This window comes from Coturnix japonica, unplaced genomic scaffold (assembly GCF_054131305.1).
Source record: "Coturnix japonica strain WE unplaced genomic scaffold, WE-NBRP24 Scf041, whole genome shotgun sequence".
Taxonomy (NCBI): Eukaryota; Metazoa; Chordata; class Aves; order Galliformes; family Phasianidae; genus Coturnix; species Coturnix japonica.
The window spans coordinates 4041043-4059738 of NW_028188944.1; positions in this window are offsets into that span (position 1 = coordinate 4041043).

Genomic DNA, 18696 nt, shown 5'->3' on the forward strand with positions numbered 1-18696 from the left:
AAACAGAAGAGAAAAACATCACCTACAGGCTGCAGATATTTACCTCGACTTCTCTACATGCCATCCCCAGTGTGCTTTTCAACTCACCTTGCACAGTGACCCTGGCTTTTGTTATGGAGTCCTCTGTCTCACAGGGGTACTCCCCACTGTCCTTGGCAGTAGAGTCATGGATGATCAGAATGGCCCCAGTTCCCTCCTGCTGCAAGTCGTACTTCTGGCTTTTTCTGATTGCTTTGCCATCCTTGTACCACCTGATGTTCAAATCCGGTTTTGACAGCTCACAGCTCAGGCTGATGTCCTGCCCTGCTGCTGCTGTCTTATCCTCCAGCTGTTTTGAAACCTCAGTAGTTTTTCCTGGAAGAAAACATTGCTTTTTGAGTAACATACACTTAGGGTAGGATGCCTCTCTCAAAATACATGCATCTACATGCTGGATAATGAACATGCTTCACATAAGTTAGAGAGGCACTTGCAACAGACGCCATCCTACAGCCAGCAGTAATCTGCAAAGTACAGACAATAGAATTCCAGGCAGCATTTATTCTCTCTTAAATCTACCCAATTGAGGATGATGAACCATGTCTGAAAACTGCCTCCTTCTTCTCTCCACTCATCACACTGGGAGCCTCAGATGATGCTCTCAGATGCACATGTTCTAGATAGGAATTTGTTGTACAGCTAGATGATGTGAAGGCCATCCCTTCAGCTTATACTTAGAGGATATTTGCTCCCACAGTTCCCTCAACAGATCATTCCTGATTTACTGTTAATGGAACAAGCTGTAGTGAGATGCCCATTTCCAGCACTACCCCAGTGCTTTGGGTAGTTCTCACATTTGTGTAAAATGTTTCGTCCTTTTACCTATTTTTAAGAGAAATTCTCAGTGCTCTGAGTTTCAAGTAGAAGGTTGCTATTCACTTTAACCATATTATGAGTTAGCTCTCACGACAATCTTATCAGAAGACAGTTGAAGGAATCAGGCCCCAGAATCTCTCCCATCTCATTACCTTTCACAGACAGAGAGGCTTTGGAGGTTAGACCACGGGCAGTAAAAAACGACTTCCCCAGCGCCAGTAGGAGTCACACTTTTGATAATGAGAGTATATTTCCGACTCACGTTAGAAGCTTTAAATCGTCCACCACTTTCCACTCTGCTTCCAGTCAGTGTCCAGTTGAACTCATCAATGCTTTCATGGGACGGAATGCATTCAAAAGTACAATCTTCTCCCTCCTGGATTTCAGTGTTTTTCAGCCGTTTGGTAATGCCACTATTCAGCTCTGGAAGGTAAGAGATAGGTTAGTATGAGGTTTATATGGAGAAAAGGCATTTGTGACTGACATGAGTAGCAGTACTGGTGTTTTAACTCAGGATTTGCAGAACATGGCTGCATTCCTTACTGATGTATTCTCTAAGACCTTCTCTTTAGAGACTTCGCATTCCAATTTAATCACACCCCGCTCCTCACCAAAAACATCATCCAAGGACTTCATGAAGACAGCAGGCTTCTCTGCAATTAAACAGGCAAAACAGAACAACATGATACAGAAGATTAGACATTTCCAGTTGCTTTCAGATTTTTAAAGAGGGATAAATAAATCTTCACCACTACTGACGACACCAAGATAGAACCTAAAGCGGTTTCATGTCTGTTGACTGAATACACTTTATGGAATTCTGAACTAATCAGTAGGAGAATACAGGGAACAGGAGGGACAGCCTGCATTGCCTTGGGTGGGACTGATATCATATGAAGTAATTGGGATGCAGCTCCTCTAAAGCTGGAGAGCTGGCATTGCCCTCACATGGAGCAGAGCTCATACAGCAGGCCACAGGATTAAGAGGAACACTTTTGATTTTCCTGTATTATTGACTCCTCTTATCTGTCTTCTATTTCACACATCAGATGTTTATACTGGGGAAAAAACTTCCACCAAATGCAAAAGAAAGGAGAAAGAGGAAATCCTTCAAACTCTGAGCGCATAGAGTAAAAGAGCTTAATTGCTGGGGAGAGCAGATTAGAATCACAGTACCCTTAGAATTGGAAGAGACCCTTAAAGGCCATCTAGCCCAGCTCCCCTGCAATAAACAGGGACATTCACAGCTAGATCAGGTTGCTCACAGCCTGGTCATTAGTCATCCCAGAGGCAAAACACACACTGAATGATCTCTCCCTGCAGTCATAAATCCTTGGAGACAACAGCATTGACACTGCATGTTACTGAAGCAGTAAAAGAAATTGCTCTTGTAACTCTCCTTGTGCTAAATAAAATGATGATAAAAAGCAATGGAATGCTTTGGCAGGACACCAAAACCATCCTCCTTCGTTGATATCTGCTGCAATGGAACCTTCCACTGGAAGAAAGCCTCTGATGACTTGTCACCCCAGAGAGGTCAGCTTTAGAAGCAGGACTGCTGCACAATAGAATGAACTGGAGCTCCTTAGCATCTCTTACATCCAGGAGGGGTGTGATCAGACCCACCTATCACCTTCAGGTGCGGTTTCTGACACCTTGTCTGACTTCACTGTCACTGTGCCAGCATCCTCAGGCTTAACCTGCTTCATTGTCAGTGTGCAGCAATTGCCAACGTTCTTGATGTCATTGTAAGTGTTGGTGTAAAGGAGGTTGCCATTCAGGAACCATTCCACGTCCTCGTCATCATGGGACAGCTCGCAGGAGAAGACAGCAGAGCTCTCTTCTTCAATTTCTACATCCTGCAGGTGCTTCGTTACTTCTACATTGCGGGCTGTGGGGAAACAAGGTGAACTGTTACCACTGTTACTATAAATCATACTGGGATGTGGTAGAATGGTTGGACTAGATGATCTTTGTGTAATCTTCTCAGTGAAGATTATACATTTATAAAGTTAGCAGGAGAGAACGGCAGAAATCAACCCCAAGAAGAGAAATCTGAGGTGAAATAGGACATGTAAGAGACCACCCCCCCTGCTCTTACCTTCAGCTGTCAGCGTGGTTTCAGTCTCTGCAATTCCTGCCTTGCACTTGTACACACCAGCATCATCGGGCTTCAGCTTCAGAATCTTGAGCTCTGCTGAATGCTTATCCCTCTTGATCTTGTACTTCTCAGAGGGCTTGATGAGTGTGTGGCCCTTGAACCATTTCACAACCTTTGGAGAAGGCCTGAAGTCACAGGACAGGATGACAGAATGACGTTCCAAAACTGTCTTGTCCTCCAACTTCCTGGTGATTTGTATATGGTAATCTGCAAAGCAGGGGTGGAAGAGAAGAAAGAATGAGGACAATTGGAAGAAGAGGAAAGTCTCTTGCATGTATTCCATTCCAATTAATGTCAAGTTCACAATGGTTCTTTGAACGACTCTAAAGATAAAACAAATGATTGTCTATAGGGAATGCCATTGACTACATTTCTATAAAGTAATACTGTATATTATCTACCAAATGCAAGGTCCAGCTCTTGTTCTGTGCTTATTAAATTGCTCCCAATTGTTGAGGCTTTTATTCAAATAAGAGTGAGTTGAAAATATAACAAGTACTTTAGGATGTGAATGGAGACTCTTACGCTGGGCACAACAGCAGATAAAAAGCCTGCAAGTTTCTTTCAGATGAAATCAATGACAAACTGCATCAAATTTAGGTGCTACCAAACTTCAACTTGTCTAGTTCAGAAATACAATTAATTTCACCTGATTTGACTTCTTTGGTATAGCCAAGGACAAAACCTCAGCTCTGTAGATCTGAATAGTAAGCACATTACAAATATTCAAACAGATCTTTTACTGAGATGCAGCTGTCTCATTTAGTGTCCAACGACTTTGAACTGGAAATGGAGCAGACCCTCCAGACACACACACAATATTTCAAAGACCCCAGTGAAGGAAGACTGTACGTTAATTAATTCTTCATCTTCATGATGTAAACCAAGCCTGGATATGTTACCTCTGAAAAGCAGATTGGCTGTGGATTTTGATTTGCCAATTGAGAACTGAATGGTGCTTGTCATATCAGTGGTGGTTTTCGGTATGGTCAGCTGGTGGATGGTGCCTTCTTGCTGCATAATCAAGTTTCTGCCAGCCTGTAAGACTTCCCCACGTAGATACCACTCGGGAGGTTTCACAGAAGGAATGGATATCTCGCATTCAAATCTGGCTTCTTCAGGCTCAGTCACATAGTCATCACACAGCTCCTTTACTAGATTAATGGATTGCTCTTTAAGAAGGATGGAACAAGAGAAAGCAGAGATTTAGAAGGAATGTAAAATACCCTTACATTATCACCCTACTTACTCACGTCAGCATTACTGCACATGAACACTACACCTATCAGCTCAGAATGCCTTGAAACATCATTAAAAAATAATAGAAAGAAAAGAATGTTGTTAAGAAGTCAGACAATAAGATTGACAATCTGAAAAGAGCCCAGATCTTCTGATTCCCAGTCCAACAACTAAATCAAACCATGACCTTCCCATCCCAATATCAAACTCCTCGCATTACGAAATGGAAAAGAGGTTCAATGAAACACGGACATTGAGAATTACTTCGGTTAAATACAGCAACTTAGCTCTGAACAACAAGTTTTCACCTAGTAAAGGTCTCTGTAGCTCAAATGTAATGACTCTACTTAGGAGAAATTCATTTTCCAGGAAGTTCTTGCCCTTATAATTGTAACAGTGGCAAAGCTGGGGACTGAACTCTTGAGTAGTGTGCTAACTCAAATGTCTCCCTTTTCTTTATCACACTTAACATCATATATGTATACCCTAACATTGTATATATTAAAAAAAAAACACAAAAACCCTGTGTTCTTTTCAAACAGCAAGAGAAAATGAAGAAAAAGTCAAGCTATGTTTTTTATCCCTCAACGTTCAAACACAAATCTGAAGTCTAAAGGTAGAAAATCAACCTCCTAACAAAATAATCTGTCTTACTTAGCAAAAGTAAATTCCAAAAGAGAAGCTGGATATTTTGTGGGCAGAAAGGTAGGTAGGTAGGTAGGAGTTTTTATTTCTGTGAAAGGTCCTGGTGGTGTTTAACTTCCTTGACATTAAAGCAAAGGATGTTAGCTCGTTTATAATATAATTTAAGCAAAATCGTCATCAGAAGCATAATTACCTTTAACTGTAAGATGGGCACAAGATTCACGAGATTCTGCCTTTTCTGCTACAAGATTTTATTTCTGCTGCATCCTTGACTTGGACACGTGTGTAAGTCAGCGAGTAGCTCTTTCCTGAAGCAGAGAACCACAGAGTCACTAAGGCTGGAAAGGACCACTAAGGTCATCTAGTCCAACCGCCAGCTCATCCCTACCAAACTGTGCTCTTGAGAGCAAACCCACAACTACACTTGGCTTCCTTGAGCAAAGAGCTCTGAGGCACGTGGCCAGGCTGAGCATCATCCATCTGGTTTCACAGCATCACTGCCTGTTCTCTCATGTCAATGAAACCACCCATTCCTCCACGTCCACATCCCCACCAAAGTGTAATCTAAACATGGCTTCTACAAGGACTGACTGAATGCGGCCATCGTCACCTTCAAAGTACCTGATACAGAAGGATCACACTCACTGTCAGACAAAACCCCTTTGGAGAGGTGAACTGACTGCCCTGTTCACCCCCACTTTGGAAATAACTGCACTCATTTCCTACCTGCTCCCGGCAGTGTGGGATGGTGGGATAGCATCACACTTCCCACACTAAGCATCCCACCATGTCACTTGTTCCACCCTAACCTCAGTCCCAAAACAAAAGGGGAACTCCCTTCTGAACCCTCTTCACTTCATTTCAGATGTCTTATATGCTTGATCTCCAACCCACCCCCCACTCAGGAGAAAGATCCCCCTCTTACACCCTACCATCTTGCCGCATTCTGATGTTGTCATCAGCCTTCAGCTTGTTGTCATCTTTGTACCACTGGCTCTGAACCTCATCGTGTGAAATCTCACAGACAAAAGATGCACTCCCATATTCATTCACTTCCACATCTTCCAGTGCTTTAACAATCTTGATATCTCCAGCTGTGAAACAGTAGAGATATATTTGTCAGGATATTTCCAGAACTGAGTGCAGCATCTTTTCCTTACACATATTTGCATAGAAAATAAGTAGGATTATGTTTTATTCTAAACCATCATCCATTCCTGAGTCATTTCTCTCTTCAACACAGTCAATGCATTATTGCCCTTGAACTTAAAGATAGACTTACTAGCTACAATGGAGCTCCCTGCAAACAGTTTTCATGGAAACCAGAATCTCATTTATTCTAAAACCTTTCAAGCAAAATTAAGGGTAGAAAAAGAATAGAACTGACTGAATCTTTAAGGTCATTTAGTTCCAATGCCCCTGCTATAGGCAGGGACACCTCCCTCCACACCAACTCTTCTCCTCAGGGTCAAGGCTTCTCTCAAATCATTCTCCTCTAAGCCTGTGCCTGTGCTTGGGATTGCCCTGACCCAGGTGCAGGGCCTTGTACTTGGCCACACTCAAGTTCATGAGGCTGCCAAGGGCCCACCTCTCCAGCCTGTCCAGGTCCCTCTGGGTAGCATCCCTTCCCTCTAGCACATCAACAGCACCGCTCAGCTTGGTGTCATCTGCAAACTTGCTGAGGCTGCATTTGATTCCACTGTCCATGTTGCCTACAAAAATGTTAAATAACACCGGTCCCAACACCACCCTCCACCTGGACACTGAGCTATTGACTGCTGCTCTCTGAGTGTGACCATCCAGACAGTTCCCTATCCTGCAACTGGTCCATCCATCAAAACCATTTTTCTCCAGTTTGGTGACCAGGATGTCATGCAGGACGGGATCAAATGCTCTGCACAAGTCCAAGTAGATGATGTCAGTTGCTCTCCCATTATCCACTGATGCTGTTACTCCATCATGAAAGGCCACCAAGTTTGTCAGGCATGGCTTGACCTTGAGGAAGCCATATTGGTTACCACCAATCTCCTCATCTTTATTTTCCAAACTATGCCAAGGAGAACTAGACAGAACTCTACAATGTCGTGTCACTACAAACCTGTCTGAATCATTGGCTTCTCTGCATGCTCATCACTAGTCTCTCCTTAGCTTGTGTGCCCACAATGAACGGGGAATGTCAGCCACAAATCTTACCTAGGGGACATCTTTGCTTCAAAATCCCTTGAACATCACACAATCCTTTTTAACTGTCCAGGTCAGCACTTCTTTATGTCAGAATCAGACCATATTTCTGTGCTGCTATTTCCCTTTCCTTCTGAAGGGCCTGGATACAACTTGGATTAACCTCAGGATCAGAGTTCCTGCATAAAACAGCCTGTACTGAAACAGCAACTTAACCTGGTTGCAGACTGAGAGAGAAAATGAGAGTTCACCTCTTGTGAATAATGAGACTTCTCTTATTTCCCTGGGAAGTAATGCCCACTTTTTTACTTTGACGGAGCTCCTTCCCATCCTAGAAGGGAAAATATCAAGTCAAATCTCCATTAGTCCTTCCATCTCTGCACTGAGCAAAGGGAGCCTTCAGATCTATGCTTAATTCACCCAATTCCCTAGAATTAATGGAACTGTACTTACTGGAACATATGCTGAAGCTTAAGCACAGTGCAGTGTTTTCAACATGTAGGAATGGCTATAGAACATGCATAAATTCTGGCTGACATATGACAGCTTAAAGCACTGCAGAGGACTGTTAACAAGCCCGTTTGGACATCACCTTGAATAAATGACGTTATCCCCAAGAAAGGGAAGGAACAGCTGAGCACCGGGGAGGTACACAAAGGGCCAGAGCAAATTCCCACACTGTCAGGTGCAAAGAAAACTGAGATTTCACCCTAAAACCCAGTTCACAACAAGGCTACAAAATCCTGGCTGAGAATTTCTGAATGCTCACCAGTTGTTTCCAGCTCGAAGGTCATCTTCTGGCCAGCAGCCTCGCAGATGTATTCTCCAGCATCTTTCTTCTCCAGCTGCTCCACAACCAGATGCCGTGTTTTGCCCACAGATTCCAGTTTGAACTTTCTGGAGGAGGCAAGCAGTCTTCCATCCTTGTACCATTTTACTCCAGTTGGATCCTGTGCTACTTCACAGCTGAGGGAGGCACTTGCTGCCAGGGCAGCACTCACCTCTTTCTGCACCTGCTACTGGTTTATAAACACAGGTTTTGGCTCTGAGGGAAGAAAAGAAAAACAGAAGGACTGAAATGAGACCATCTTGCAGGTTTTTATGTACAGGTTGGAACAGGTTTAGGTTACCACTTGTGCCCAAAATAATAGCCTTCACTAGAGAATATCAGCTCTTCTGTTGAAACAAAGTGTCAAATCTAGGCAAGAAAGAACCTAGGAACTGAAGGAACCAAGAGGGTCCTTGAACACCAGTCCCATGGTTGCAAGTCACTATGCAAACATATTGAACCCAAAAGAACATCTGTCCTGCAGGCAACCAAAATTTGAGTTCCTTTTGCTTAAGACCCACTGTGAAACATCAAAACACATAAACATGTGATAGTCAAACCACTGGCTGCCTTTTCATGACCCAGAACAGTACTCCTGGCTTCCTGAACAGACTCCTCATGGCCTCTACCATTGCCACAACTGTGACTGTCAAAGGCACAAAGGAAATATGCTCACCAACGCAGTCCTTTGTTCTTTGTGTGTGATTTGCAGATATCTATCTTACTTTGAGCTCTGGGAATAGTCAGCTCTACCAGGTCTCTTACTGTGAGTAGCAGACTCACCTATCCAGATGCAGCCTCCAACATAAAGGCATAGTAAAAAGGCAGTGTACTACTAGGAGAAGTTCCTGCTTCTCCTGCCACGAAAGGCTGCACGTACAACATGCACTCCAGCCTCACTGCACATACTTATCTTAGTCAAATGTTTCGGTGAACAAGAATTACAGTTTGGGATCTCAGGCACTGGAGAGATTTGAATAATATCTTGAATATTGCTTCCACTGTACATATATCAGTAATTATTATTCTACAGACAGACTGAAACAGGTCTTTGTGCCATACTAAATCCAAATACTTGCTACAAACCCAGGCAATAAAGTATAGGGGAAAAACCTCAGCACAGACTACTGCAAATGGATCACTGTATAATGGAAAGTAGATTTTACTTTACTGTTCTCTGCTGTATTTCAGACAACACCTGTCTTACCTGTGACATCAATCTTGAAGGTGAGTTTCTGGCCAGCAGCCTCGCAGCTGTACTCCCCTGCATCTTTCTTCTCCACCTGGCTCACCACCAGCCGACGCTGTTTGCCCTCTGACTCCACCTTGAACTTCTTGCTCGAGGTGATCAGTTTCCCCTCCTTGTACCACTTCACCTCCGTCTTCTCCTGGGCCACCTCGCAGCTCAGCGTGGCATTTTCTGTTGGTGCAGCCTTCACCTCCTTCTGCACCTTCTGCTTGTTGATAAAGGCATCCTCTGCTTCTGGAACTGGAAAACACTGGGTAAAATATACATTAGATATGAGCAACTTGTGACTGGAAGACGTTAAAAGTTGCTTCTATGTTGTATTGGACCATTTCCTGGAGCAACACTGCTTCACAGTGTTTATCACACATTATAATGCATCCTCAGCACAGTCCCTATGGTCATCCCATCCCTCTGGGTAGTCTTTACTATCAGCTTGGACTCCTAATTTTCAGATTTCTTCTAATGAAGACAATGACAGATCTTCATCTGTCTGTCTTTTTGATATTGCTCCACTCTACACTGGAGATCAGCCAAGTACAGCTCAATTATGAAGTGAAGACCTCAAAATCAGGAAACCATAGAAATTTAAGAGCAGAAAACCATCTTTTGACTCTACCCTATGGTAATGATATAGCCCTTAATATGGTGAATATCTGGCCTACATTAGGTTTTGTAGCTCAGTTTTATGCATAAAGCATGGTTTTCTACTCTCAGCAACCCCTGATTCTTCAGAGAACTGGCTGAGGTCATCTCCTCTTAATACCTAACACATAAAGAAGAAAGTGTTTAAAGCCCACCTTACCCTTTGTGTCAACAAATGGAGTTAGCATCAGAGAGATAGCAAGTGTAATTAGTTAGGCATACACACTTCAGTTAAGGTGATTCAGTTAATCACTTTGCTAAGTGGGATCGATTGATACATTGAATCTTTTATTGATTACTTTAATGACTGTTTTATCTGGTTCTCCTTTTACCAACAACTGGTTGCTGAGAGCATTCATGCTAGTTCCTATTTGAGGCGTGGGAGAACAGATAAACCCTAAATAAATGGGCTTCCATTTCTATTCCATGGTTTGCCCTACAAAAGGCTGTAGAAGTGCAGAATATTTCTGACGCACTTACATCATGGACTTCTCTAGTGTTAGCCAGCTTCTAACAGCAGAGCAATTTTGAATAAGCTTCCTATGCTTGTTTGGGTCCCAGGAAAGATCCCAGGGTCCTGATGCTGATACCAAGACAGAGGCTCCAAGCATGAATGCAGGACTAGCAGGTGTGAGGGGGATTGACATTGCCTTTTATTTGCAGTGGAGACATGGAAGACCACTCATTCAGATCATTCATGCAAGCATATCCAGGCATACCCAGCTCAGGTGACCGGGAAGGCTCCTGCTCCCCAGCAGTCATGGCAAACCCTTCCAGGACCTGTCCCCTATCTCCTTCCTCCCCGCTGTCACTCTGTGAAGCCTTCTGCTGCCATCCCTTTCCCTTCCTTCATGACTTTCTCCTCTGCATGCTGTCTGAATTCTGAGTGGCAGCAGCTGCCCAGAAGGGTAAGTTCAGCTCAAGTTCCTGTGCTGCTGACCGTTGCAGTACGTGCAATCCCAGGATTCACACCACAGCTCTACCACCAGCACTGCAGTCCACTGAAGGCGAGGGAGCAGGGCAGCAAGCCAATGCAAGAATGCAGTTGACACACTCTACATTTGATCTCCCTGCTTGTATTGACTGTAGAAGCATCATTCTCTCCGCCCATCTTTAAACAGCCCCTGTTCTGACTGATGATTTTCAGGGGAGGTTCAAGTTGGATGTTAAGAAAAACTTCTTCTGAAGAGGAGTGGTGATGTGGTGGAACAGCTTTGCAGGGAGGTGGTGGGGTCACCATCCCTGGAAGTGTTCAATAACCATGGAGATGTGGCACTGAGGGACGTGGGCAGTGTGCATGGTGGGATGGGTTGAGGCTGGATGTGGGGATCTTTGTGGTCTTTTCCAAACGCAATGATTTGATGAAGATCAGAAGGCTTGCTTATTAGCAAGACAACAAACATGGCCTAGACCAACCAGGTGATGCAAAACTTCTCACAAATGCAATGGAGCTTTGGCCCACTTCAAATAAAGATTTCAGCGTGCACCACAAATACTGAGATAATGAGATGGCAGAATCAGCCCTTTTTAGTCTAGTTTTCTATAGGTTTCCAAGGTGTGCAGCACTTGTTTCTTTTAAGCAAGAAGGTCTAATCTGCATCCCATAATGCTCAACACTCAGCACCTAACATTCAACATGTCCTTAAAATGGGATTGTTCTGTGCTACCAGTGGAACCCTGGGGTAGAGGAACCCTGAAAAACTTTCTGAGTGCAATGGTAAGAGGAGAAATTAAGACTCAGAAAGCCATTGCACTTTGGGAGAAGCTAGTAAGATGAGGATTTCTGTAGTGAAAGAGCCAACCACTCCAAGAGTACTCATAATCCCTCCTGACTTTCACACCACATCATTTTGCAGTGAGGGCTGGACTTGCACATCATGTTACGGTGGTACACATGAGAAACGGTAGCTAGGCAAGCACTCTCCACGTATGGCAGTGGAGGAGGTATTACATTACCCTGTGCAGCCATGAGCTCATCCGGTCTGAAAGAGAACAGAAAACGTTTGGTTTCTGAGGCAAACAGCTAATAATAGCCCTCAGCTAGCAAAATTCAAGTGTAAAAGCACTACATTGCTGGGTTTTCTCCCTACACCTCTGCAATAAGACGTGGGCTGGCTTTGGCTGCTGAGGATTAACTTGGTTGATTCCAGCTGTTGCCATAGTCTTTCTGTCATCATTCATATTTCATTTTCTCTGACAGATACCTCCCAAATCTACCCTTTCTGTAATCCACTCTTTGCTGAAACTGCCAGTATCCTGAGCCAAAAGCATGAGCTACACAACTCACGGAACAGATCCAAAGGCCCCAGAATCACATCCATGTGGTGTGGGAACAGTAAAAGCTGATAGTTTAGAGTCTACACTGCAGGCAGCAGCAAAACTGTCTACTACAGGAGCAGAGATATATTGCACACCAGGGACTGAAGGAGCAGAATGCCCCAAGATGGAGAGAGCAAAGACTGCAACCTTTACAAGGGAACAGAATGCAAGCTATGCCCTGCAAGGACACCAGGTCTGTGTGAGCAGAAAGGCAGTAGACTCCCAGTACAGTTGCTCCTCCACATAGCTGATCAAAAGCCAAACCTTGACCAGGATTAAGCTCCAATGTGTTCACTGCCATAAGAAAGAAGAGGAGAAAACAGATTCCCTGTCCTGATCAGCTCAGAATACAAGACAAGAACTGTAAAGTTAACAGAGAACAAGTTGACTTATGAGCAAAAACCAGCAGAGTGCAGCTACAAATAAAACAGAAGACAAACCCTCGTCATCAGCCAGCTCACTAATGGTCACTCAGAATGCAGCTGATGTGCCCATGGCTATCTGGAGTCTAAGTTAAAATTTACCGGATTATGTGCAAAATATACAGACACCAGAGCAATCTCTACTGCAGCTGGAGTGAGAGATCTGCCTCTGTTCTGAACTCCCAGACTAATGAGAAACGTACAATTAGAAAGGTATCAATGGATTCATGACTGGTCATTACATTTACAGAACATGGAACGAATGGTCGTCAACGTGGGATTCAACAAGCCAAAGGCAAGTGCAATGCCTCTGACTAAAAGTTCTTAGGACACCGACAACCAAACCTTCTCGGTGCAGCCACAGTAGAGATCTGTAACTACTACTGTTGAAATATCAACTGGTAGAGCAGTGTTGCACATTGTATAAATCACAGTTGGACATCTATGGACAGCTCATTATAAAAGTAGTCGTAGGGGAAGAGCTGGATGAAACACTGTTAAAAACAAATATTCATTTTAGCTGCACGTTTCTAAGCATTTCTTTTCATCCTCCCCAAAACAGTTTCATGGCAGAATCAAGAGGACACGTTCACACAGACGTTTCCACAGCCAGACTATGGAATAATCAAAGAATATCAACCAAAATATGTTTCCTAGCAGTTACATGAATCTTGAAGGTGAGTTTCTGGCCAGCAGCCTCGCAGCTGTACTCCCCTGCATCTTTCTTCTCCACCTGGCTCACCACCAGCCGACGCTGTTTGCCCTCTGACTCCACCTTGAACTTCTTGCTCCAGGTGATCAGTTTCCCCTCTTTGCACCACTTCACCTCCGTTTCTCCTGGGCCACCTCACAGCTCAGCGTGGCATTTTGAGTCAGTACAGTGCAGCCTTCACCTCTTTTTGTACCTTGTCCTTGTTTGTAAACACGTCTTCTTTCTCTGCAGGGACATCACAACAGTCACACCGTTTTGCTGTAGTCTGCTGCAGAGCTAACTCCAGTTCCCCATTTTCACTATACTTGCCCTTCACAGGGAGCATCGTGATGCCTCATTAAGACAGGAAAATACTTTCCCCTCTATTTTGCCTTGGGAAATGATAAGCATATCATTTCATATCATATCATATCACATCATATCACAAAGCTAAACATTTCTCAGTCTGATAGCAGATTTGGACATGAGATTTAGAACACCTGCATGCACTGCTGAACCTCCTCCCTTCTCTTTTTTTCTTCTGATGTCTCTCTACATTTCCAGTAAATCAGAAGGGAACGGCCCTCTAGAACAGGTTGCCCAAGGAGACTGTGGATGCTCCATCCCTGCAGGCATTCAAGGCCAGGCTGGATGTGGTTCTGGGCAGCCTGGGCTGCTGCTTGGCAACCCTGCACATAGGAAGAAGGGGGTTGGAACTGGATGAGCGCTGTGGGCCTTTGCAACCCAGGCCATTTATGAGTCTGATTAGTGGCATTTTCCACCTAATTGTGTCACTCAAATTTTGTAACCAGATCTCTTCAAACACCTCCCCTTTTCTCACTCCTTGCATGCCTGGTGTGCTCTTGCACTGTAACCCTGCAGACACCAGATGACTACAAGAGCTGCACAAGTTACCCTCCTTGCCTATGGTTTGTTGCAGTAATTCATTCCTGGATGGAAAAGCACATGTAGAAAAGTGTAGCTATGACACTAGATGACAAAGAAAGTCCTATAGCCAAATGGTTTTGCACCAGAGAGGCTGTAAGTTGATCCTCCAAATGCAAGACACACAAAATGAAGTGTTCCTTTATCTCTGGGATTTCAAGCATTTTCTCACCTCTGACTTTCACTTGGAATGTTGCTTTGTCATCTTTTGTTTCACAGCTGTAGCTCCCTTGGTCTTTCAGGGTCACATTTTTGACCATGAGCTTGCGGTGCGTCCCCTGGGAGATGATGGTTGTCCTCTGGTCCTGCTTCACCTCTGTTTGATCTTTCTTCCATACGACAGCTCCACTTGCAGCTGACACCGCACACACCAGCTCCAGGTCTTCAGAAGGACTGACTGATATTTCTGGAGTCGTTTTGGGCTTCTTGACAAAATTAATGGCTCCATCTGAAGAAAAAAAGAGAAAGTGGTTTACATCCTGACACAGGCTTATTCAGCACAGCATGAAGATACAGTTAGAACTGATTGTAATGTCTCTGCTCATTACATTTGGGTGATCGAGTTTCACCTCTGGAGGTACTCACATACAAACGTGTGCTTGATTCTCCTGTGTAAGGAAAGAGTAAGTTCTATGCAGAGAGTTCTTATTTCTTCTAATCAATTCTGTATTCTGCACATGTTCTTCTGAAGCTAAAATGAAGGCAGCTAAGTAACGTGTTTGCAATACATGATCAAACCTATTCAACACCTTGTCTCTAAGCTAACAAGCAGCGTTTGATGAGCGCATCAGTATTTCATGCCCTTCATTCCATCCAGACAGAACCTGCCTGAGGAGCAAGCTGATGGCTGTCAGCTACAGGCAGACCTAGCTTAGTACTGCATTTCTTACAGCAACTACTGTTGCTTTCAGTCACTGAATATACCAAGGCCAATTGCTATGACAGGCATATTTATGGCATCAGTGAACAAATAATGCGTTAAAAATTGTAATAGACAGGAGCCATCTATTCTTTTAAAACTAGGTGACCAAAGAAGAACAGTCCCTCTAGAGTCAAGCTGTTAAGAACTAACAGCATCAATCAATATCACATAGATAGATTACTTCCCTGCCCTAAGACTATCTTGTGACCATTTGGTGCTTCTAATTAAGCCCTCTTGATGGCATTTTGTCTGAGCCATGTGACATTTTGTGATAGGAGTTACTGCTAGTGTTCCCTTAACCCAACACCAAAGTAGGAGGTATCCATTCTCAGGGAATCATGCAGGCTTCCTCTGTATTTGATGCTCAGAGACAGCCCCAGAACCTTTTAAATCTTAGCTTAGCTCTCATCCAATAATGTTCATCAAACAGTGCAACTTGTCCTTTGGGGATGCCTTTGTTCTGCATCAACCAGTTCCAACGGAGTCTTCTTGGCTTGTTTTAGATCAGTTTTTCAACAGATAAAGCCAGGGTCTTTGAATTACAAAGTGAAATTGCAGAATGCATGATTCTCAACCAAACAGAACGGGAGGTGGGATGCAGGGTGAATACCTGAGCCAACACCACCTGCAAGCAATCCTTCAATATCTTAGGAATGTCTAGCCATCCCAAGTCCAGTGTTGTGCTTGATCTATCATCTCTGCTGAGTTTTTAGCTAGCTGATGGTGAGCATCATGGTGGTGATGGGTGAGCAGTCGGACTAGAGGGTCTTAATCAACCTTAAGGATCCTGTGATCAGAGGAATGTGAATGTGCTGTTAGAGGTCACAAGCGCTGCGCTGCAGCATGAGCATACACAGTGAAAGGCTTTCAGTAGAGCTTCAGTTCATAAATGAGGACTGGGTTATGGAAAAGAGGCTCAAGATAGAAACCAGAAAACAGATCTTAACGCCAGGTTCTGTGAATGCAGCCAGCTGAATTTCACAGATATTGAATTTCAATGACAATTTCTTGTGTTATTTTACCCTCCAACTCCACCCTGAACATGAACATGTCAGTGACAAGCATTACTCCTCCAGGCTTGACCTGACAGTGCTTTACTTGTACTATGAGCTAATGCCAGGAAGAGCAGGAAAAGAGTTTCATCCACGTGCCTTCTCCTTCCTTAGTAAAACCAGTGTGAAACTGCAGCCACGTCAGGCTGAAGGAGACGTCTCAGATGTCCTGGCTGGATGCAGGAGGTCACGTGTCAGAGGATGTCTGGCACGTCAAGTCTCATGGCAGTGCAGTGCATGACAAACTGCAACAACACTTTCCTGTGGGCTCCTTTGGGCACGAGGCCCAGCGGGTGACACACCTCTGGCTGCAGCTCTTCAGAGCCTCCCAGCAGCCACGTGATGCCCATGGGAGAGACACAGCTGACCCGCACAGCAGATGATTTACCAGCTAGCTCTGGTTTACAGCAAGAGAAGATACAAGTGGCGATGCTGAATGGTGAAATACTGCGAGTGTGTGGCATGGGTATAAGATTGGTGAGCCTGAGGATGTTCAAAGTTAGGCTGGACAGGGCTCAGAGCACCTGATGGAGCTGCGGTGCCCCTGTTCATTGCAGGGGAGTCCAACTAGCTGACCCTTAAGGGTCTCTTCCCTATCTATGAGATACACGAAAGCTGATTCTGCAGTAACCAAGCTACCAACAGCAGTTGTTTGTCTTACAGTTTGCCAGCACAGATTTTAAAATAACAGCATTGATTACTCATTTGATAGTCACATTACAGTGCAAAGCACATGGAAAAGTCCATCAGCTAATTCAATTAATTCTGGGGGCAGACTTGCCATTATGAAATATTATGCTAACATGACTGAGAGAAGAAAAGCAAAATGAAGACTAACTGACAAGCCTTGGCAGGAAGTTCTGCTCTCCATCAATTTAGTCCCATTATTCAATTCTGTTGAGAGCTGTCTCCATGTCTCTCTGGAGTTTGTTCTTTGAGAAGAAGCAATTAAGTAAGCTCTCCAATGCCAAAGTGCATACACTACTCTAGGGCTTTGTTGTTTCTCCATGGATCAACAAGGGTGACAAGCCAGCAGAATATGAAGAAGAGCCTCATGCATACTCAGTGTAAAAAAAAAAAAGGCAATTTTTGCTGGGAAGAAGGTTCATTTGCATTTGTGTCATCTGCAGAGGGTACTGCAGAAATGGAAAGTCTTCCACTGGAGCAAACAAAGGGCTCTCATTTATTGCAATCAAGGCCCAGCGTGTGGATCTCAGAGATCAGACCTACACCCTGCAGCAAAACAGAGACCTGCGTGGGAAAGTTCAGTTTCTCTCTACATCTGTGTAAGAAAAAGCCCACCATGGAATGACAGCTAAATAAACATCCCTGTGACTCTTCACAGGTCTCTTCTACATTTGGGATCACTGCTACAAAAAGAGCTGTTTACATCATCTCTCGTGGCCACCCTGAGAGAAGAGCAGGAAGGTTGGGATGCTCTGTTTCCTATCTTTCCCTTCATTTCCTCTATATCTTAGGGACGAATCACAGGACAGAACACAGAAATCAAATGGCTCTACAAAGCAGATTGGCCAGTTCAAGTCAAAACAGCCACTGAAAACACCCCAGATGCTGTCTGACAACAGCTGAACTGTTGGGGAGTCAGGTGAATGCAGTCTGCTGGCCTTGGGCAGGAAGAGCACAGCCCAGACTGTCACATACCTTTCAGTGAAAGCTGATAGAGCATTTTATCCCCCTCACAGATGCACTGATAACTTGCAGCATCATCCATTGAGTCGTTGTTAATTTTCAGGGTGTGTTTCTTCCCCACAATGTGCAGTTCATATTTTTCTGTGGCCTTGAGCTCCTTCCCATCCTTCATCCACTCCATAGTAGCACCTGTGTCTGAAAGCTCAGCCTGCAGTTTGGCTTCCTCACGCAGCGGAGCAGAGATCTTTTCTACATCTTTGCTCTTATTGGTAAATCTCACTGCAGCACCTGTCAGGAGCAAAGGCCTTGTTATTTCAATTGATATCAGGCTAACATGGTCAATGTTTGCTGCAAGATCTCTGAAAAAGTATCACCTTCTGTTCCTGCACTCATCATTGTGTCACTGCTGAGCAATTCAAGATATTTCATTTGGTATTCTTGCCAGATTTACTAAGTAAAAATCAACCAAACATCTCCTTCTACTGATTAATAATGCTCTAAACATGCTTCTGCAGAGGTTTCCACCCAATGACAAACAAGTCCTCCCATAATGAATGTTTATTTGTAATATTTTGTCATGCAAAGCTGATTGATAAAGATATTATTGGAATGATTGCTCCCCTACTTCTAAACTATTCCAGTGCAATCAGAAAGGCTGTCTGAACCTGGAGCTGAAAGTACTGCTCTATGGTGATGCAGTGGTAAACCTGCTGACTGAATGCACTGGCCAATAGCTGTGAACTGCAGACATTCATCAGCTGGCATGAAGCAATCTGGTTCAGATACCAAGCAGCTGGGTAGATTGGCTTACCCTACACTCAGTGCTATCATGTTTAGGTCACTTACCCTGGACTAAATATCTCTGTGCATTCCAACCCCACCACAATGGCGAGT